Here is a 23,485-nt window from a genome sequence, read left to right as displayed (position 1 = left end):
GAAGGTATTCCCAAGACAAACAGCCCAAGAGGAATTCAGAGGGAGTGGGGATGTGTCAGCCTTTGCAGCCCTCTTGCTGTTGCTCGTCTCAGGAAAGTGTTACAGCTGAGACAATCTACCATTATGAAGTGTCCGTCTCCTTCCAAGCTGTTGTTGGAAAGGCGGTGGCAGAAAGGGGGGCAGGTTGGACCTCATAGCTAGGGTTAGGAAGCACCTAGCAACACAGGACAAAGTACTACATGTGCTTTGTCCAATAGGGGACAGTACAGTAAAAAAAAAAAAAAAGACAAGACAGTTCTTTAGAAAGGGACTTACTCCCCCCCCCCCTTCTTTTTCTTCCCCCATTCCCCTTAAATGTTATCCTGTGTTCTTTTGAAAATATTCACCACAGACCCGGTGCCTTCCGGCAGTGATCCTGTGTTCAGTTCTCTGTGCCTGCGTCCCTTGCTGCCATCTTGCTCAGATGGCTGCCTCTTCTGGGTTCAGGCAGCTTGGCCTCAAATGATGTGAGAGACTCTGCACACACCCCCCCACCCCCACAATTGCCTGCTTGAACAAGCAACAGAAATATTCAACGGGACTACAGGAGCAGGACACACATTCTAGCTAAGGTCAGAATGGAAGTGGGGGTTAGGGTTGTTGGAAAAAAATAAAGAAATAGCCCCCCAGAAAAATGTCTGCTGGGGGTGGAGGAGGCAGAGATTATAAGTGTATTTGTAGAGGAAACTTCTGGTTTAAGCTGGCAACACACTGCTAAAATTGTGAATGACATTTGAGCTGTGGGTGGTTCTGTTGGCATTTCCATGCCAGATGGATCAGCGACTGCTGAATATAATAGTCAGTAGCTCACTCTATCCCCACTGCACTCACCTACCTGCCCTACATTCAGTACGAATGGAAGAGGGAGGCCAGGCCAGCTCCACCTCCTCCCCATGTTCCTCTGTGTCCCCCAAAACCGCACGGCATGTGGGCAGTCCTTCTTTCCATGTGCCATAGTAATCCCTCTTTCCTGTCTTCCATGTACCATAGTGATCCTGCTTTCTGTGTGCCATAGTGATACCTCATTCCTGTCTTCCATGCACCATAATGATCCTTCCTTCCTGCCTTCCATGTGCCAAATGATCCTACTTTTCTGCCATCCATGTGCCATAGTGATCCTTCTTTTCTGCCATCCATGTGTCATAGGGATCCTTCTTTTCTGCCTTCCATGTGCCATAATGATACTTCCTACCTTCAATGTTCCATAGTGATCCTTCCTTTCTTCCAGGTGTCATAGTAATCCTTACTTCCTATTTTCAAGGTACCATAATGATCCTTCCTGCCTTCCGTGTACCATAGTGATCCTTCCTGCCTTCCATGTGCCATAGTGATCATTTCTTCCTGTCTTCTATGTACCATAGTGATCCTTCCTACCTCTCACGTGCCATGATTCTTCCTGATTCTTCCTGCCTTCCATATGCCATAGTGATCCTTCCTGCCTTTCATTTGTCATAGTGATCTTTCTTTCCTGCCTTCCATGTGACATAGTGATTCTTCCTTTTTTTCATATACCATAGTGATCTTTCTGGCCTTCCAATTACCATAGTGATCGTTTTTGCCTTCCATGTGCCATAGCATTCCTTCCTGGCTTCCATGTGCCATAGAGATCCTTCCTGGCTGTCATGTGCCATAGTGATTCTTCCTGACTTCCATGCGCGATAGTGATTCTTCCTGGCTTCCATGTGCCATAGTGATCCTTCCTCCCTTCCATTTACCATAGTGATTCTTCCTTACATGTGCTATAATGATCCTTCCTGTCTACCAAGTGCCATAGTGATCCTTCCTTTCTGCCTTCCATGTGACATAGTAATTATTCCTGCTTTCCATATACCTTAGTGATCCTTCCTGCCTGCCGTATGCCAAAGTGATTCTTCATTCCTGCTTTGCATGTGCCATAGTGATCCTTCCTGCCTTCCGTGTGCCATAGCATTCCTTCCTGGCTTCCATGTGCCATAGGGATCCTTCCTGGCTTCTATGTGCCATAGGGATCTTTCCTCGCTTCCATGTGCCATAGTGATTCTTCCCAGCTTCCATGTGCCATAGTGATTCTTCCTGGCTTCCATGTGCCATAGTGATCCTTCCTCCCTTCAATTTACCATAGTGATCCTTCCTTCCATGACCCCTCCTTCCTTTTTTCCATATATCATAGTGTTTTTTCCTGCCTTCTATGTTCCATAGTGACCCCTCATTCCATTCTTCCATATACCATAGTGATTCTTCTTGCCTTCCATGTACCATAGTTATCCTTTCTTCCTGCCTTCCATGTACCATAGTGATCCTTCCTTCCATATAACACTGGTCCTTCCCTCTCTCGAATCTATCTCCCTAACGGTTGGTTCACACAGGAACACAGTGCAGGAAAGGTGCATTCTGTCCATTTCCACCACTGCATGCAACCATGCTGCCATTGTGATAAGCATGTGGGTGCCAGTAATTGTTAATGGCAGCGCGTTTGTGGCCTTCAAATAGCATAGTACTGCAGTACTATGAAGTTTGGTATGGTATGATTTGAAAAAGTAGTGCTTGTAGGGTGTCCCCATTCACTTGAATAGGTTGCAGTCGGTGGGCAGTAGTGCCCGCCAAAGCATCAGGGGGTATAACTCCTGCTGCAGCCACAAAGCAAAGTATGCTGGCTGCAGCATATGTACACCCCTGGTTGCTGCCCCTGCAGACAAAGCGGGAGCACTTGGCGAGGTTTTAAAACCCTGTGGTTGAGCCACAATTTTACCAACCCTACAACCAATAATGTGAATTAGGCCCAAGTATTACATTGCATATTTCTGACATTTGTGATACCATTTCCTTCTGCTGTTCATTTGTTAAAGCAATGCTGCACTGTATACAGCAACAAGGCTCAGCTCATGTATAATCATCCCTATTTAAGCCACTGCTAGGTGCAACTTGACCATGATCATCATTTGTTATTATGTGCTACATAGTTACATAGTTAGTCATGTCCATCTGGTTCAACCAATAAAAAGCAAAAAACAAAAAAAAAACAGTAATGAAAACCAAACCATACAATCCCATATACACAATCATATACCCGCAGTTGATCCAGAGGAAGGCGAAAAAACCCCAGCAAAGCATGATCCAATTTGCTACAGTATGGGAAAAAAATTCCTTCCTGATCCCCGAGAGGCAATCTGATATTCCCTGGATCAACTTTACTTATAAATATTAGTACCCACATATTAAGTACACCCAGTAAAGAATCCAGGCTTTTTTTAAAGCAATCTAGGGAGCTTGCCAGAACCACCTCTAGAGGGAGTCTATTACACATTTTCACAGCTCTTACGGTGAAGAAACCTTTCTGTATTTGAAGACTAAACCTGTTTTTCGCTTGATGTAAAGAGTGCCCCCTTGTCCTCTGTGTTGACCTTAAAATTAACAACTCAACACCAAGTTCAATATATGGCCCCCTTAAGTATTTATACATGTTGATCATATCCCCCCTCAATCTCCTCTTCTCAAGAGAGAATAAATTCATAAATTCAGTTCCTCTAAGCTTTTCTCATAGCTGAGGTCCTCCATGCCTCTTATCAGTTTGGTTGCCCTTCTCTGCACTTTCTCCAGTTCCCCGATATCCTTTTTAAGAACTGGTTCCCAAAACTGAACTGCATATTCCAGATGAGGTCTTACTAATGATTTGTACAGGAGCAAAATTATATCTCTCTCTCTGGAGTCCATGCCTCAAGAACTTTGCTTGCTTTGGAAACCGCAGCTTGGCATTGCATGCTATTATTAAGCTTATGATCTACCAGAACACCCAGATACTTTTCCGCTATGTATTCCCTCAGTACTCCGCCTAGAATGTATAATTCATGCATTTTCTTAGCCCCCAAGTGCATAACTTTACATTTATCAACATTAAACCTCATTTGCCAAATAGTTGCCCAATGAAACAGTGCATTGAGGTCAGCTTGTAAGTTGGAGACATCCTGTAAAGAAGTTATTCCACTGCAAAGCTTGGTGTCATCTGCAAAGACTGAAATGGTACTTTTTACTCCCAGAGCCTATATCATTTATAAAGATATTAAAAAGTAAGGGTCCCAACACTGAACCTTGGGGTACACCACTGATAACCTTAGACCATTCAGAGTAAGAATCATTAACCACTACTCTCTGAATTCTATCTTTTAGCCAATTTTCTATCCATTTGCAATCTGATCTTTCCAAGCCAGTAGACTTTACCTTACACATTAGCCGTGTGTGGGGGAACTGTGTCAAACGCTTTTGCAAAATCCAAGTATACTACATCCACAGCCACCCCTCTGTCCAAGGTTTTACTTACCTCCTCATAAAAAGAAATCAGGTTTGTTTGACAACTTCTGTCTTTCATGAATCCATGCTTACTGTTGCTTAAAATATTTTTTTTCCAGCAAGACCTCATCTATGTGGTCTTTTATTAAACTCTATGTGGTCTTTTATTAAACACCCACTTTTTGCAGCTACATGTGCCGCAGGACGCTGTCCTCCCGAAATGTCCTTTGTTCTCAACTTCAAAAGTTGGGAGGTATGCATATATCCAGTGAAGTAACTGGCCTCTGGTGATACACAGAGATAAAACAAATCTCCTACATAATTTGTACCTGTTTATCTGCAGTCTCCTCTTCTCTACAGCCATTCAAATTCCAGAATTTACAGAGGATCTCTGAGCTTTCAGAAAGTAGGGGGGTGGGAGGGGGGGAGCTGAAGTTACACTCTGCAGATCTCAGTGGGAATGGCTAAAAGCTGATTGGAGGGAAGGGACAACCCCCTCCCTTCACGCAGCACACTGAAACAGAGATGAAGCTGTCAATCACATGTTGCTTGCTGGAGCTCCCTCCCTGTCACCATTTTTCTCTTGGTGGCAGGAAAACTTGTCAGATATGACTCATGCTGAAAGAGGAAGGAGGCAGCAGACAGAAATGACACTTGGTGTTTTGGATTGAGACAAGTACACACTTTAGAGAAACAAGCTTTGTTCATATTTCATATAAGAGGTTTACAACCACTTTAAATAATCTACATCTAGAATATAGATGTGATACTGTTGATTGTAAAAAACATTTATTATCCCAGGTCTGCATTAGGGTTGAGCTCAGGGGTGTTTGGATCCTATTATCTTTTGTATCACTTGACCCTCCCTCTTAGATGGAAGCTCTAACAAGCAGGGCTCTCTGATTCCTCTTGTACCAAATTGTATTGCAACTATAATGTTTGCCTTCATTTTGTAAAGCAAATCGCAAACTGCACTATATAAATCTTGTATAATAAAAATTCTGGAAGCTTGCTGACTGTACTGAGCCATTCAAAAGCAGCTGTGGTATTCCACACTTCAAAGACATCTGTATACACACAGGGGAGGATTGGACCAGGGGGCAGGGGGGTAAATGCCCCCTAGGCCGCTCTGATGTCCTGTAAAAAGGCTGCACCGCTTCTGCCACAGACATGCCTAAAGGATTCCTTGTGAAGAGTGGTAAAAAGTCCCCACCGCTAACCTACTGAGTGTGAGTTGAAGACAAGGACATAGTGCAAGCCTCTCTCCCCAGCATAGATGGTGTAAACTGTGTCTGAGCAGAGGCCAGTTTCATGATTCCATGCCCCACTTAAGACACTCCTCCCCTGGCCAGCCCCAACCGAGCTGTCCCAGCTCCCCTCCAACTGTCCCCTGCTGGGCAGGTTGGGAACCTGGATTCAGCTGGTGAGTAGCGAGTACCTAGAGCAGGGCTTCAGCTTGGAATGGGGGTCAGGAGAAGGACAGGAAGAGGGAGAGTGGGGCCGAGTCTCTGTACCATGGGCCTCTGGTTTCTACTTGCCCCCTTGGCTGAAAGTTGCCAGTCTGCCCCTGATACACACCCCTTATTTACATGTGGCTGCAGGGCAGGGAATGCCCTGACTGCCGATGATTGGCCCAGTACAGCTGACAGTTTCTTGGCGAGCTCACTCATGTGGGTTCATACTAGGATCCAAACACACCGAATCTCAAACTTATTCTGCACTATGAATGCTTTGATTCCGCTTGCAGTAAGTTTCAGTTAGAGGGCCATGGCTTTTATCATACACTATATCGCCTGCCTTTACACGCACATGAAGTTTAATGTCATCTCAGTCTTAGTCCGTAGGGTTCAATATTGAGTTGGCCCACCTTTGCAGCGATCACAGCTTTAACTCTTCTGGGAAGGCTGTCCACAAGGTTTAAGACTATGTTAAATATGTAAAAATAGGGGTGATATGTGCGCTGTCACTTAGGTACCCAAACAGGAGAGATTCCTATAATGTATTGCAGCTGGTAAAATCCTAACAAAGCTATGAGATTAGGATCCAATCCTATACCACAAACAGCCAGCTCTAGTATTTTCACCAAATACCAATGAGGAAATCAAATTAAAAGATGAGTCGGCGCTAGTGGGAAAAATCTCAGAAGGGCTCTGAATGAGCTGACCCTATATCATAAACCTCAGAAAAAACTTCTACAGCTAGGGATAATGGGACTCACCATAAGATATCTTTAAGTAGATCTGGGGTTAATACATCCACGGAATAATACTAGTAGTATATATAAAACTGTTGTATCAAAACCATACGAATCCTAAAACATAATCCGAATCCTAAAACCAAATGTGTATCTGTCTTTGATATAAAGGGTTTAAGAAACAAGTAGAATATATAAATTAAGGAGAATATATAAAATATAAAATAGTATAAAATCCGAATACTAAAATAATCCGAATCCTAAACAAAATATATCTGTTTTTTGATATAAAGGGTAAAGAAGCCAAACACTCTAAAAGAACTGCTGAAATATGTATCTAACTTCCATCCAAGAATAAAGACCACACCGTTTAAAAATTCAAGAAAAGATGCCGGATAATCGCATCAAGCGATTGAAATCGCAGGATCAAATGATTACTAAAAAGGCTAATCCAATGATCATAAATTCACAGATGTCTGAAATGGATATAAATCAATGGTGACTAATGTGGCAAACAATATTCCTGAATGAACTAATAATCCATATATAATGTGCAAATGTATGCAATAAATGCGTGATTATAGTATATCTCTATATAAATAAATACACAATTCTAAAAGTGAAAAAATATGTAAACAACTCTATAAGTGAATATATATATATATATATATATATATATATATATATTTCTTGTGCAATTAATAGTCCATGTGCAAAAAATAATAAAGCTTGTGCAGTGATCAGGTGAAGTTCATATGTGCACATACAGTATAATCAAGTGACAATTGGTGAATCCTGAGAACAACTGTGGATATCCAGTGATGTGATCCGGAGTGAGCAGTGACAATATAGACGCAGTGGCCGCTCACCTCACTGCACCAATCAAGGCGCTTTAGTTGATATCTGACCCTGGGGGCGAGATGCTGGATTTCTCCGGTGGCTTTTGAACTTGTATACCAGTTAGTGTACTCCTACATCCACTACTTGCTCCATAACTATCGTTCCCAAACAGGCTCCGACGGTACCAGTATACTCCAAAAAAGATATAATGATGCCAATAGTGAAGTATGTAGAAACTCACTTTATTTGTAAAAAAGCAGGGATACACTCACATTTAAAATCAGAAACAATAGGCAGCCGCACTGATACGGTATGATTCCTCTGGGTACTTCCGGCTACGGCCGTAAACCGGAAGTCGACGTCACCCAATGCCTCCCGACGCGTTGCGTCACAGATGACGTGACTTTCTCAAGCAAGTCAGAAAGTCACGTGATACGTGACGCAACGCGTCGGGATGCATCGGGTGACATTGACTTCCGGTTTACGGCCATAGCCAGAAATACCCAGAGGAATCAGGAAGACAGGCAATGTGTTTGTTTCAAAGTACTTATTACTATCCACCCACACAGCCAATCAAGGGATCGAATGACACCCTAATTGCTAAGTCTGGTGATTTCCAGCTTGCTGTATACTTATGCACTTTTGATCTCCTCTTCTTTTTAGGGTATAGGTAGTAACTGAATAACATCAAATAAAAGCGGATTAGCATAAAATACTATACCAGTTGTAGCACCCTCCTAGTCTGGTGCCAGGTTAGGTAAATTTAGTTCGGCTCACTATAGCCAGTGCAGATGCATATTCTGTGCTAGGAAAATTTAGTTCTAGCTCACTAAAATCAGTGCAGCTGCATGTGGTTGGTTAGGTCGGTTCTGTGTTTCACAGGCTGCAGGTTAGATTGCTCTCTCCCTGCATTTCAGAATTCTCTGAAAGGTTCTGGAACATAGGTGTGGAGTAATGTAAATTGGCAGTATGCATATTTATATCGTTTCAGCCTATCACTGTGAGCTCTGCACAGATGACTGCTGTAAAAGGGTCTAAATAGTCTGGGACCAGGAACATAATTGTCTTGTCCTTAAGGAGGAGATCAAAGCCTAATGGGGGCTGGTTGCCTCTTAAGGCAACCCTGCCATGTGCTTGCTGTTCGTGAGGCCTCAGTTGGAGTAGCTGAGGGACCTAGATGCTTAAAGTCACTGGGAGCTGCCTGAGGAGCTGACATCTAAGGATCTAGTCTAAAGTCACTGGGAAAAAGGTGTCTGGAAGATATTGGCTGGAGGCAACCAACATCTGAAGACATTTGTGATTACAGACTAGTGTGAAATATTCTTGAGACTGTGGGTTGTTGTGTGGGTGTCAACTGTGTGTGTAAAAGGGGTCATTGTATTCATGTCCTGAAAAGCTTAATCTATCTAATTCTTAGTGAAGGGACTATTCTTGGATTATTTAAAAGGAAGATTTTAAATCTGCAGTTGCTACTTCAAAGGAGTAGCACAGTCCTTATCTACTTGCCAAAGGACTTTGCTCATAGTTCTACAGAAGAAGGGTTAGTGTCCTCCTATTTGCACATAGTTCTGTAGTATCCCACCTTATTCCCTATCCCCATCCATGGTACCCATAAATAAAACACCCAAAAAAATAACCCTGCATTGTTCATTGATCCGAAGGAGTGACTGTGAGCCCGGCTGCAGGGCAACCATTGGGAAAGGAACCTTGGTCATCATTACACTTATTATAGTAGCAATAGTTAGTTTATACGCATGAATTTTCAACTTACACCCACTCTACTTTCCTCTCAATTGTTAAGAGAACTTAATATCAAAATATAGTTAAACCCGTTGCACAGAATATGACATTCACAGCAACTTTCTTTGGCTTTAATGGACCAAATTCATCTTTTGGGTTAATATTCAGTCCATTTTTAACCAAACTCCAGGTATGACCTGCATTGCATACTTACATTGGTCCACCTTGGACAAGTGGAAGTATAAATACTTGTGAGAGGCCACTGAGGAAGCTGGAAATCACTGCAATAGTTGGCACTTCTACAGAGATCACCACGACTTTCTGGGCCCTGTGATGTTACAATCTTCACCTCATCCAACCACAGAACACCTTGTACGCATTGAAAAAAATACAAGGCATTATGTGAATGGCGGTGATAATGAATAGCAAAGGGCCTGAAAGGGTGTGGTGATCACTGTAGTAGTTATTAGCTTGCACTCCCTCAGGTTTGAGATATCCATACTTCCATTAGTCAAAGCTAAGATCATACTTGGAATTCAGCTATAAATATACTACTGAAAGAATTTTGTTAACCACTTACCGCATACTAACGTAGATCTACGTCAGTAAACTTTGCGGTAGTGTACCGTGATGATGCCTCTAGCTAGAGGCATCATCCCGGTACCGTGGTTTGAAGCCGACGGTCGGCTTTCCGTCAGTACCGACCGATGCGGCTCGGGAGCCACTCTATCGGTACCCGGGGGGGGGCGGGAGGGGACGTCCCCCCCTCCCGCCGCCTTCCGTGGCTTTGCTTGGGGCTCCCGTCCCACCGGGAGCCCCGAGCACCCAGCCGGCACGCCCGCCAGCTGGATGGAGTCCCGATGAATGCCGGAAACGGCTTCGATTGGGTCTCCGATGACATAACCCGGAGGCGGCGTCCATGACGTCACGTCCGGGTTACTGTGCTGCAAAAGGTGGCAAATTTGAAAAACGGCTGTATGCAAAAATGCAGTTTTCGGCGTTTTGCATACAGGAAAGTGTAGTGGAGGGGTCTAGGGTCTTTTAGACCCTCGATCCCTCCATAAAGTGTACCTGTCACTACATATTGGTGTCACAAGGGATGTTTACATTGCTTGTGACAGCAATAAAAGTGATCAGATTTTTTTTTTTTTTTTAAAACTTTAATAAAGTTAAAAAAATAAATAAAATAAATGGGGAAAAAAAAAAAATTTAGCCGCCCCCGTCACCGTTAGCTCGCGCACAAAAAAACGTATACGGAAGTCGAGCCGCAAATGAAATCGCTGTTCAAACCACACATGTGAGGTATCGCCGCGATCGCCAGAGCGTGAGCAATAATTAAAAAAAAGAGCTACACTCTAACTCAAAACTGGTAACCGTTAAATAAATTTAAAGCGTCGCAGATTGAGATCTCTATTGACCGTAGTTTGTCGCGATCCCACGGGGGGGGGCGCAATTTTAAACCGTAACATGTTGGGTATCTATTTACTCAGCGTGACATGTTCTTTCACAATATACAAAAAAAAATGGGCTAACTTTACTGTTTAGTATTTTTTAACATTAGTGAAATGTGATTTTTCAAAATTTTTCCAAAAAAATGGCGCTTTAAAGACCGATGCGCAAATACCGCGTGATAAAAAATATTGCAATGACCGACATTTTATTCTCCAGAGTCTTTGCTAAAAAAGTATATATAATGTTTGGGGGTTCTAAGTAGTTTTCTAGGAAAAAATACTGGTTTTAACGCGTGAACAAAAATTGTTTGAAATAGGGCTGGGGCTTAAGTGGTTAAATATGTTGGATAAATAAAAAAAAAAAATAATTGACAAAACTCCAATGAGCTGATACACGCTGCTGTATTTAGGCCTTGGCCGACAAGGCCTAGGCCTAGGGTGGCACTTTGTGGGGGGGGTGGCTTTTTTGCCTGCATAAAAAATAACCCCCCTAGATCCGTTGCACTAGCTGCTAAAAAAAAAAAAAGAATGGCCACGGCCGGCCCGGCATGCGCACTGCGCATGCACCACCGCAGCTCGGGAAAGCCTGTACACGTTTGGCTATTCCCGGGCAGGCGGCACATGCGTGGTGACGTAATGGCGCCGGGCGGCGCCATTTTTAAATGTAAGGTGCCTCAAGGTAAGCGAGACTCCTCCGCAGCAGGTGCAGGTGCTGCGGGCATGGTACAGGAGATTCTCCTGTACCATGCTGGCCACATTCCTGCATCTCCTGGACCATGCTGGCCACATTCCTGCATCTCCTGTACCATGCTGCCCACATTCCTGCATCTCCTGTACCATGCTGCCCCCATTCCTGCATCTCCTGTACCATGCTGCCCACATTCCTGCATCTCCTGTACATGCTGCCCACATTCCTGCATCTCCTGTAAATGCTGCCCACATACCTGCATCTCCTGTACCATGCTACCCACATACCTGCATCTCCTGTGCCATGCTGCCCGCATACCTGCATCTCCTGTACCATGCTGCCCGCATACCTGCATCTCCTGTACCATGCTGCCCACATTCCTGCATCTCCTGTACCATGCTGCCCACATTCCTGCATCTCCTGTACCATGCTGCCCACATTCCTGCATCTCCTGTACATGCTGCCCACATACCTGCATCTCCTGTACCATGCTACCCACATACCTGCATCTCCTGTGCCATGCTGCCCACATACCTGCATCTCCTGTACCATGCTGCCCGCATACCTGCATCTCCTGTACCATGCTGCCCACTTTCCTGCATTTCTTGTACCATGCTGCCCACATTACTGCATCTCCTGTACCATGCTGCCCACATACCTGCATCTCCTGTACCATGCCCGCAGCACTGCATCTCCTGTACCATGCCCGCAGCACTTCATCTCCTGTACCATGCCCACAGTGCTGCATCTCCTGTACCATGCCCACAGCCCCTGCACCATGCCCGCAACCCCTGCACCATGGCTGCAGCCCCTGCATCTTCTGCACCATGCCCGCAGCCCCTGCATCTTCTGCACCATGCCTGCAACCCCTGCATCTTCTGCACCATGCCCGCAGCCCCTGCATCTCCTGCACCATGCCCGCAGTCCTGGAAGATTTTCCCCCTTAATGACCAGGCCATTTTTTACGATTCAGGACTGCATTATTTTAAAGGACAATTGTATGGTCGTGCGACGCTGTACCCTAAAAAAATAAATGTCCTTTTTTTCCCACAAATAGAACTTTCTTTTGGTGGTATTTGATCAACTGTGCGATTTTTATTTTTTGCTCTATAAACAAAAAAAGAGCAACAATTCGGAAAAAAAATATATTGTTTTTCACATTCTGATATATAACATTCCCCAAAAAAATTGAATAATCAAAAATTGTCATCCTTTTAGGCCAATTTGTATTTTGCTGCATATTTTTGGTAAAAAAAAATCCCAATAAGTGTATTTTGATTGGTTTGCGCAAAAGTTATCGAGTCTACAAACTAGGGGAAAGATTTGTCATTTTATTTTATTTTATTTTTTTCCCTTGTAATAGCAGCAATCAACGATTTTTAGCAGGACTGCAACATTGCAGTGGACAGATTGGACCTCTAACTGACATTTTTGACACTTTTGGGGGGACCAGTGTCATTACTACAGTAATCAGTGCTACAAATATGCACTGTTACTGTAATAATGACACTGGCAGGGAAGGAGTTAACCCGGGGGTGATAAAAGGGTTAAGTGTGAGCTTAGGGGGTGTTTTCTAACTCTAACTGGGGGAGGGGTTTGTGAAATGACCATAGAGACCTGTGATTCTAAATAGGAGGATCACAGGCGCTCTGTGATCATTTCAGATAGAACAACAGTCTGCTGTGTTTATAACAGCAGACCATTGTTCTCTCTCAGGAGGGAGCGATCGCGGGTGCCCAGTGGCAATTTTGGCCACTGGCCCCGTGGATTGGCATCCCCGCTGCCTAGTGGGGGCCCCCCAGGAGCGCGCGCTCGCTACCAGGAGCGCTCCCACAAACCAACGTTCCTATACAAAAGAACAAAATATACAAGTAGGCACTTTGTACCCACTTTTAATGTACAGAGAGGAAGAAGTGGAGCCTAAAGAGGAAGGGGTGTGGTTTACAGATGACAGGGCGGGTCTGAAACAGGAAGGGGTGTGGCCTTGACAGGAAGGGGTGGGCTGTAGTTAAATTAGGGGGTGCACGAGTTTAGAGGGTGCACGAGTTTATTCCGGCCTAGGGCAGCACAAAACCTTTATACACCACTGCCGATACATACATGTCCTTTACGGTTATCAGGTACACTGTTCCCAGCTCTCTCTGACTGTGAACAATAGAACATCTCCCTCTCTGGTATATACCGTAGATAAAAAAAGTCCTATCACTTCCTGTCCTAGGGTTTCAACACTGTTTCCTCAAAGATTCAGTACAGTGAGAGCTTTGTAACCCTAGGACAGGAAATGTTATTGGCAGAATCACCAGGTGGTAAATAAGGGAAATAAACCTGTACAAAGAAAAATAAATGCAGATGCCACATCTAAGGATTGCTTAGGCATAATGGAGGTTGCCAAGCTCTCCAAGTGAACAAATATCCCTGACTAATTCAATACTTTATGTACACCACCTGTACGCAGGCTGGATGCCATTCGGAGTGTCTTCTAAAGTAAAAAATATGCTGAGAACCTGGCCAGCCCCTTACTAACATATCCTGGCAGGTTGGGTGAATGCAGTAAGGTTAGGTTAGTGAAAGCATTAAAGAGCAGTGGAATTCCCATACCTCTCAGCCTTGGGACATGAACAAGGCAGGCAGCCAAGCAAGCGGCTCCCAATACATCATGCAGGTTAATCACATTTGATAAAAATAAGAAATCACTGCGCTCATTTCTTTGCATTCCATCTAATCTTATTTTATTTTATTTTATTTCATATTCCACCATTGTTAATTTATACCCATGCCACTTACCCCTTTTAGGCTCCATTCACACTTGTATGACTTGTCATGCGACTTTGGACAAAGTCGTATGACAAGCCGTTCCCCAATGATAACTATTCATATACTGTATGTGTGACTTAAAGTGATTGTAAAGGAAGGTGTTTTTTTTTTTTTTTATCTTAATGCATTCTATGCATTAAGATAAAAAGACTTCTGTGTGCAGCAGCAGCCCCCTTTAACCTCCAGCCCCCTTTAACCCCCTCAATACTTACCTGAGGTCCCTCTAGATACAGCAATGCTGCAGTTATGCAGAGAGGGGGGACGGGGCCGGGCCACAGTTCTGTGTCTGAATGGACACAGGGAGCTGTGACTTGGCTCGGGTGCCCCCACCGCAGTCTGCTTACTGTGGGGGCACTCAACAGGAGGGAGGGGCCAGGAGCTCAAAAGAGGGACCCAAGAAGAGAAGATTGCCACCGTGCTGCAGCTTAGTTTCAGGGTCTTGGCAAAGACCATACAGCGGTTTAACAGGAGAGGTTCCATTCAGAACAGGCCTCACCATGGTCAACCAAAGAAGTTGAATGCACATGCTCAGCGACATATCCAGAGGTTGTCTTTGGGAAAAAGATGTATGAGTGCTACCAGCATTGCTGCAAAGGTTAAAGGGGTGGGGGTCAGCTTGTCAGTGCTCAGACCATACGCCGCACACTGCATAAAATTAGTCTGTCATCCCAGAAGGAAGCCTCTTCTAAAGATGATGCACAAGAAAGCCAGTTTGCTGAGGACAAGCGGACTAAGGACATGGATTACTGGAACCATGTCCTGTGGTCTGTTGAGACCAAGATAAAACTATTTGGTTCAGGTGATGTCAAGCGTGTGTGGCGGCAATCAGGTGAGGAGTGCAAAGTCAAGTGTGTCCTGCCTACAGTCAAGCATGGTGGTTGGAGTGTCATGGTCTGGGGCTGCATGAGTAATGCCGACACTGGGGAGCTACAGTTCATTGAGGGAACCATGAATGCTAACATGTACTGTGACATACTGAAGCAGAGCATGATCCCCTCCCTTTCAGAGACTGGGCCGCAGGGCAGTATTCCAACATGATAACAACCCAAAAACACCTCCAAGACAACCACTGCCTTGCTAAAGAAGGTGAGGGTAAAGATGATGGACTGTCTCCAGACCTAATCCCTATTGAGAATCTGGGGGGCATCCTCAAACAGAAGTTGGAGGAGCGCAAGGTCTCTACCATCCACCAGCTCTGTGATGTCAACACGGAGGAGTGGAAGAGGACTCCAGTGGCAACCTGTGAAGCTCTGGTGAACTCCATGCCCAGGAGGGTTACGGTAGTGCTGGAAATTAATGGTGGCCATACAAAATATTGACACTTTGGGCCAAATTTGGACATTTTTAATTAGGGAAGTATTCACTTTTGTTGCCAGCAGTTTAGACATTAATGGCTGTGTGTTGAGTTATTTTGAAGGGACAGCAAATTTACACTGTTATACAAGCTGTACACTCACTACTTTTCATGTGTCAACAGACTTTTCATGTGACAACGCTGAAGAAATTACACTTTGCTACAATGTAAAGTTATTACCTGATAACTCCCTTTTCAGGAATCCTCCAGGACGGTCACATGAGAGATAGGCTCCTCCCCCTACAGAAAACACAAGCACAGTTAAGTTTAAAATGGCCACCTCTAGGCTGACCCTCAGTTGTATAAAGATTACTGGACAGCTTAGGGGAAAGCCTGAAATAACACCCCAATAGTCAAACCAGTCAGTAGGGCGGGGGTCCACCGTCCTGGAGGATTCCTGGAAAGGGAGTTATCAGGTAATAACTCAGACTTTTCCAAATCATCCTCCAGGACGGTCACATGAGACCCCAACGATGCGTACCTAGGGTGGGACTACTGCTTGTAGAACTTTTGCGTCCAAAGGATAGATCTTGGGCGGAGACCAGATCGACCCTATAGTGTTTTGCAAAAGTCAAAATCGCTGGACCAGGTGGCTGCTCGACAGATTTGGTCAACCGAGGCCCCAGCCTTCTCTGTCCAAGAGGTAGATACACACCGGGTGGAATGTACCTTGATGTCCGACGGAATGTCCTGGTCTTGAGCAATGTAGGCTGTACTAATAGCCAACTTGATCCATCTGGCTATGGAGGCCTTAGAGGCTGCTTTACCTTTCTGAGTGCCTCTGAACAGTACAAACAGGCTGGAAGTCTTCCTAAATGATTCAGTAGCTTCTAAATAGTGTAGAACGCACCTTCTAACGTCCAAAGTAGCGAAAACTTCTTCTTCACCCTGGAAAGACAGGTTTTGACAAAAGGATGGAAGGGCCACCTCCTGTGAACGATGAAATGCTGAGGACACCTTTGGGAGAAAGGGAGGGTCTGTTCTGAGCACCAATTTATCTGAAAGACCGTCAAGAAGGGTTCTTTAATGGAAAGAGCCTGCAACTAACTCACACTCATAGCAACTAGGAGTACTGTTTTTAAAGGTAAGATGTTTTAGGGAAGAGTCCGTTAGAGGCTCAAACGGGGCCTTGGTGAGGGCCTGAAGCACTAATGAGAGATCCCAGGGGCCATTCTTTGATGTTTACTGGGACGAGATCTTTCAATAGATCTGAAAAACCTCTTCACCAGTGGATTGTCACCAACCGACATATCCAAAAACCTGACAAGGCGGCCGCCTGTACCCTAAGAGTACTAACCGCTAAACCCCCCATCCAGTAAAAAATGTAAGATAGTGCTAATGTCACTCAAGTTCCTGTTCTTTGGTTGCATTTTGGCCCTGTATACTTTCCACACTTTGTTGTAGATCTTTCTGGTTACCGGCTTACTGCTTTGGAGCAAGGTATCTGTAACTCTGATAGAGAGACCTTTGTTTAGTAGAAGGCACCATTCAGGATTCAGGCTGCAAAGTTCAATCTTCGAATATGTGGGGGATGGGCTTCGGCTTGAACTAGGAGGTCGCTGTGGTTAGGAAGAATCCATGGGCCCTCCTCCCATCTTCCTCAACAATGTGAACCATGCTCGCTTCGGCCAAAATGGAGCTATCAGGATCACCCTCGCTCTTTCCAACCGGATTTTCCTGATGGTTCTGGGAATCAGTTGGGTAGGTGGAAAAGCATAAGCGGGGTTGAACTTCCATGGAAACCCCAAGGCGTCTATGCCTAGAGCATTCCTTTCCTTGTGCAGGGAGAAGAAGTTTGTTACCTTCTTGTTGTCTGCGGTAGCAAAGGAGTTGACATCCGGAGTTCCCCATGTCTGAGTAATAGACTTGAAAATTAGATGATTCAGTTCCCACTCTGTCGGATCCAGCTGTTTGTGGCTCAGGAAATCTGCGAGAACCTTGGTCGTCCCTTTTATGTGGATGGCCGAGAGAGAAAGCAGGCAGGCCTCTGCCCCTGTAAGTATGTTGTGAGCAATTCTCATAAACTGTTTTGAATGCATACCCCTTGGTGGTTAATATAGGCAACCACCGTGACATTGTCTGAGAGTATCTGAACATGTGAGCCGACTGTTTCTTCCTGAAATGCATGAAGGGCTTCCCGTACTGCTGCCAGCTCCCTTGCGTTTGAAGAAACGTCCTCCCCAGAGTGGAACCAGGTACCCTGTCTCACCTGGTGCCCTATGTGCGCATCCCAACTGGAGGCACTTGCATCTGGGGTTACCCTGATTAGGATGGGAGGCAACCAGAGTCTTCCGAGTGAGAGGGAATCTTCCCTTAACCACCATGCTAGGGATTTCTTGATGACCGTGGGGGGGGGGGGGGGGTGGATCACAATCTGACCGTCTACTGAGGATGTTTTCCCATTCCAGTGGCTCAATAGATGGCACTGCAATGGTCTCATGTGGAGCTGAGCCCACTGAACTGCCGGGATGGCGGCCGACATGAGGCCTAACAGCACCATAATGTCCCTCCTTGTAACTCTGGGTAACGAAATTAAATGTTTTGTCGTTTCCATGAGTTTTGTCACTTTCTCCTGCGGTAAGAAGACTCTTTGGGCCACCGTATCTATTATAGCCCAAAACTCTACCCTCTGTGATGGAATTTTGTTGGACTTCTTATTGTTGATTTCCCAACCCAAGGAGGTGAGAAAACTCTGTCGTTTGGAGATTTGCCAGTACATCTGCTTTTGTTGGACCGTAAATGAGGAAATCGTCCAAGTAGGGGATTATACAAACTCCTTTTAATCTGAGATCCTGGATCACTTCCGCCACTATATTCGTAAAAATCCAGGGAGCCAAAGTGATCCCAAAGGGGAGAGCCTGGAACTGAAACAGGCGAGTCTATCTCCCCGAGTGGATGGTGAATCTTAAAAACTCCTTCATGTTTTGGATGGATCGGAACATGAAGGTAAACGTCTTTCAAATCCAATGTTAACAGGAAAGCCCCCTCTGGGAGCAGGGTTCTTACAGAGAAAATGGACTCCATTTTGAACTTCCTGTACCTCACAGAATGGTTGAGGTCTTTGAGATTTAGGATAAGATGGTGTCTTGCCCAAGGGTTTCGGCCTGAGGATGATGCGGGAGACAAAACCTGACAAGTGGTGAGAAAGGTGAATTTCCTTGATCGTGCCTTCGACTAGGAGGTTCTTGACTGCCGACTCCATGGCTTCCCTTGCGAGAGGTGATTCTGTAAGGGATGTGGTCCGGAATTTGTGGTAAGGTTCTGTCGTGAATTCTATCTTGTACCCTCTTTCTTGACGATTTGTAAAATGAAGGTGTTTAGACAAAAATATTTCCCATTGTTGAAAAAAGTGTCGCAGTTTCCCCCCCCCTGGAAGGCTGGCATCACTGGAGTTTGCTACTGTTGCCACCGGGGTTGGGAAAAAGAACATTTGATTTGCCTTTGTTCTCATTGAAATCCCACTTCCTTTGTGCATTTGGTTTTTCACTTGTGGATTGGGCTTCTCCTCTTGGCCGGAGAAAACATTTGTTTGGTTTCTTCTTTCTTTTAGATGGGAAACCCTAAGACTCGTCTGCCGACCTTGCTGAGACTTTGTCCAGCTCTTGGCTGAACAAAAGATTTTCGTCAAAAGGAACATTACATAGCTTGTTCCTAGAAGCATAGTTACCATCCCAGGTCTTGCGCCAGAGGGCCCTTCTGGCCCAATTGATCAGGCCTGTGGTGCGGCCTGAAATCCTGACTGCCTCTGCAGCCGCATCTGCCATGTAGGCTACCCCAGGGTACGACTCCCTCCCCCCACAAAGCATCTCCCCTCCACTCACCATGAAAGGCTGAGGCCTGAGTCAGCAGCCTGTGGAATGGGGTCCAGGTCCTCCGCCATTAGGACTGCCTGGAGGGAAGGAAATCACGCCAGCTGTCAGTGAGACACTGCGCCGCATCCAGGGAAAAAAGGGGGTGTCTAAAGCAAAATGGCCTCCCCTATAATCAGCTGAATTGATTTTTTTAATCAGCCTGCTTTGGTGCCCTTTTCCAAGATGCCTGCCGCGCTACTTCCGGTGACGGCGCAATCTTGAAAACGTCACTTCCGCCGCGCCATAGGCACAGCTGACTAGGCGAGAATGATGCTGAAACTTCCCCTGGAGCCCCGCGTGCAGAAGCCATTAGGAGAGAGGTAGCGGACAGCTCAGCACGGGCCTCCGGCTGGCTGAAGAGAAACCCTCTATGGTAGGCACAGCCTCTAAACTCCCCTGGGCAGAGGTAAGCCAAGATAAACCTTCCAGGGAGATCTTCCGGCAGCTCACCCATCCATATCATCTGATATAGAACCGGTAAAAAATAGAGCAAGGTCTAGGAAGGGGGTCCTGTGTAGGTAACCCCCCTCAAGGAGTCCTCCTCCCCCATCCCCAAGAGACACCTGGGGCATAGTGACCTCACCAACCGGGTACAGGTGGAGGCAGGAGGTGTCCAGGGACGCTTGCCGAGGACAGGAAAGAAAATAACAAACAGGGAATGAGAGTATAGCAGGACAGGAAACATAAGAAAACTGAAGGGCAGCCTAGAGGTGGCCATTTTAAACTTAACTGTGCTTGTATTTCCTGTAAGAGGAGGAGCCTATCTCAAATGTGACTGTCCTGGAGGATGATTGGGAAAGATAATAAATGGATTTTTGTAAAATCTTACCGTAAAATCCTTTTCTCTTAGCTCATCGACAGACGTAGTCCTCGGTGATACACCACCTTCGGGTTATGTTACCTCCGCAGGAGCAGGACTAGACAGGAAATTAAAAAGCTCTGGCCACACCCTAGGGGCAGTCCCAGAGGGTATATCCTCTCTCTCTCTGCCTCAGCAAATCAGTTATGTGAAAAAGCAGTGCTTAGAGAATTTAACCCAACCCAACTCCAAAACAGAGGGGCGGGGACTACGTCTGTCGATGAGCTAAGAGAAAAGGATTTTACGGTAAGATTTTACAAAAATCCATTTTTCTCTAGCGCTCATCGACAGACGTAGTCCTCGGTGATACACCACCTTCGGGACGTCCCAGAGCAGTATCACAACTGAGGGGTGGGAAAATGAAAATCAAATCCCAATCTAGAAGGCCCAACCGGTGCCAACTAGAAGTTTACAATGCTCATCCTTAATGATGAGACTCAACAAAAAAAGGGAAAATAAATTTTTTTTTTTTTTTTTTTTCAAACAGAAAAAAAAAACCCTCGAGGTAGACCACCGGTCTCCTCAATTGCGGCCTGCAAAACCTTGCGGCCAAATGAGGCATCCGCCGATGCCGTCACATCAATTTTATAGAATTTTGTAAAGGTATGTACCGACGACCAGGTGGCCGCCTTACATACCTGGACCACTGACGCCTGATGGCGAAAGGCCCAGGAAGTACTGAGCGCTCGAGTGGAGTGCGCCCTAACAGGGAACGGAGGACTCTGACCCTTAATAGAATAAGCCTGTACCACCGTTTGTCTAATCCATTTGGCAATGGTCGCGGCAGATGCAGGCAAACCCTTTCTGGGGCCATCCGTGATCACAAAAAGTGAATCCGTCTTACGGAATGATTCCGTAGCTTTCAGGTATACCCTGATTGCCCGAACCACATCTAAGGAATGCAACGCATGTTCCCGATGATGCTTGGGCTGAGGACACAAGGAAGGTAGTACAATATCTTCATTCAGATGAAAATCTGAAACCACCTTGGGAAGAAAAGATGGCTTAGGATGAAGTACTACCTTATCCCTATGAATCACTAGGTATGGTGACTGGCATGATAATGCAGCCAGTTCTGACACCCTGCGAGCAGAAGTAATAGCCACCAAGAAGGCCACCTTCTGGGATAAAGTAAGCAAGGGAATCTCCCTGATGTTTTCAAAGGGAGGTTTCTGTAGAACCGACAAAACCAAATTAAGATCCCAGGGCGGTAAGGGCGCGCGGACTGGAGGAGCCAGGTGCCGCACCCCCTGGATGAAATTCCGCACCAAGGATTTGGTAGCTAAAGGCTTCTGAAAGAAGATTGCTAATGCTGAAACTTGACCCTTGATGGTGCTCAAGGCTAGCTTCTGCTCAACCCCTTGTTGCAAAAAGGCCAATATTCGAGACACCGAATAGGTACGTGGAGGAAATCCTAAAGATTCGCACCACGCAATATAAGTCTTCCATGTGTGATAATAGACTTTGCTGGAAGTCGCTTTCCTTGCTTTAATAAGGGTAGGAATGACTGAAGTAGACAAACCTCTGTCCTTCAGTACTTGGGTCTCAATGGCCAGGCCATTAAAACCAGCGACTGTAAAGCACGAAGGTAAATTGGTCCTTGAGACCACAGACACTCCCTGAGACGAAGTTCCCACGGAACGTCTGCGACTAACATGTCCAAGTCGGCCAGGCCGGCTTGACGAGGCCAGCCTAGAATTTCTAGGACCACTTGCGCTGATTGGATCTGAACCAGGCGTCCCTAGAGCTATCTGGCCCCGACCATCCGAGAAAGTCTGGTCGTTTTCTGTTCCCACACATTTATCAGATACCTGATAGTTATCAAGAAAGGTGATCTTTTCTGGTTGAACCTCAGGGACCGAAGTCACCCGACTAGAGGCTACTTGGCCTATCTGGTCAACCAGATCCGATTCCTGTGAGGTATCGGGACTAATCTTAGGAAAAGGTAAAGGAAAAGATCTTTTCAGGGAACGGTAACTACCGCTTCCTGTGGTACTTAAATGTTGGAAGGGAAGAATCGCACCGGTAGTAGTGGTTGATGCTCGATCTAATGTCCTGAATACCGGTGAAAACGTCCCCCCACCCTGAAACCGGGTGGGGGCGCACCTTCAGGCTGTGTACTCCTTTACTTCGGGTTTGGCTGGGTTGGTCCCCTGCTTGTCCGACCAGCCCTTCTTGAACCCTCCTGGAGGAGTCTTGCCTTTCCCGCTAGTACCAGCCGGGCGCCCTTTATGGGCGGTAAAGAAAGGTCCTCGCTTGTTGCGAGGTCCCTTAGCTTTTGCAGCCTGTGGCAAAAAAGTGCTCTTGCCCCCAGTGGCATCCTTAATGATTTCATCTAGGTTGGCCCCAAATAGACGATTCCCCTGAAAAGGGAGATTGGTCAAGGTCTTTTTGGAACCTAGGTCAGCTGACCAGCATTTTAACCACAGCACACGTCTGAGGATCACTGCTAACTTAGATGCATGCCCTAATAGGGGAGTAGTGTCCAAGGCTGCGTCACAGATAAACCGTAGCCCTTGTATGATCTGTTCCATCAAATCAGATGTCTCCTGGGGAATATCTTTTCCCCTAAGATCTTGGCGTACCATTTTCGCCCATTCCGTAAGTGTCTGGGAAACTAGACCAATAACGATTACTGGTCTAAATGCTGACCCTATCAGAGAAAAGATAGTGCGGGACTCTGCTTCTATCTTTCGATCCACCGGATCCTTAAAGGACGAAGTGTCCTCCACTGGAATAACCGTGGCTTTATTCAGCCTGGAAATAGGCGGATCCACGATTGGTGGTACCGTCCATTTCTTAATGATGGATTCCTCAAACGGATAGCGTCTAGCAATACGCTTGGAAATAGTAAAGGTACGCTTAGAATGCTCCCATTCTCCTTTAATCTGATTACCAAAACATTTAGGTACAGGAAAAGCCTTCGCCGTCTTGATGGGCTTATTAGTACCAAAAGGCATCTCTGTTACAGTTGCCTCTGCCGGTAAAGCCTCAAGTTTTAAGGTTTCTTGCACTGCCACAACTAGTGCGTCCACCAATGCTTCTTCCTGAATAATAGCAAGAGAAGAAGCGTCCTCCTCACTTTCTGAGGGGGCTTTACCTGTGATAGCAGCCCTTGCAGAGGAACCTGCAACTGCCGTGACCATCTCTGAATCTGAGTCAGAGGTGTCAGATAGTATAGGGGTAGGCGGGGGTCGCTTCCTTGACCCCCGTCCCTGACAGGCCGCCTCCACCCGAGCCACCATAGACTCCAAAATTGCTGTAAATGACTCTATACTCTGTGCACCGGCGGGTCCCGAGGCCCCCTCGAGGGAAACAGGTGGGGGAATATGTGTGGCAGGGTCCATGATAACTCCAGTTACTTCCTGGATAATATAATTCAAAAGTAAAGA

The 23,485-nt window shown here is 45.8% G+C and overlaps 1 protein-coding gene across 1 annotated transcript in view; it reads right to left on the bottom strand.

Annotated features, from left to right (window-relative positions):
- Positions 1-23,485, bottom strand: part of LOC309550362 (C-type lectin domain family 2 member B-like) — a gene marked incomplete at its 5' end in the record, with an annotated part of 43,435 nt that overhangs the window by 1,316 nt on the left and 18,634 nt on the right. The window lies entirely within an intron of this gene.

The sequence above is a fragment of the Pelophylax lessonae genome (genome assembly GCF_965119305.1).
Source record: "Pelophylax lessonae genome assembly, chromosome: 3".
NCBI lineage: Eukaryota > Metazoa > Chordata > Amphibia > Anura > Ranidae > Pelophylax > Pelophylax lessonae.
The sequence above is the reverse complement of the archived record's forward strand: the minus strand, read 5'-3'. Positions and strand labels throughout refer to the sequence as shown.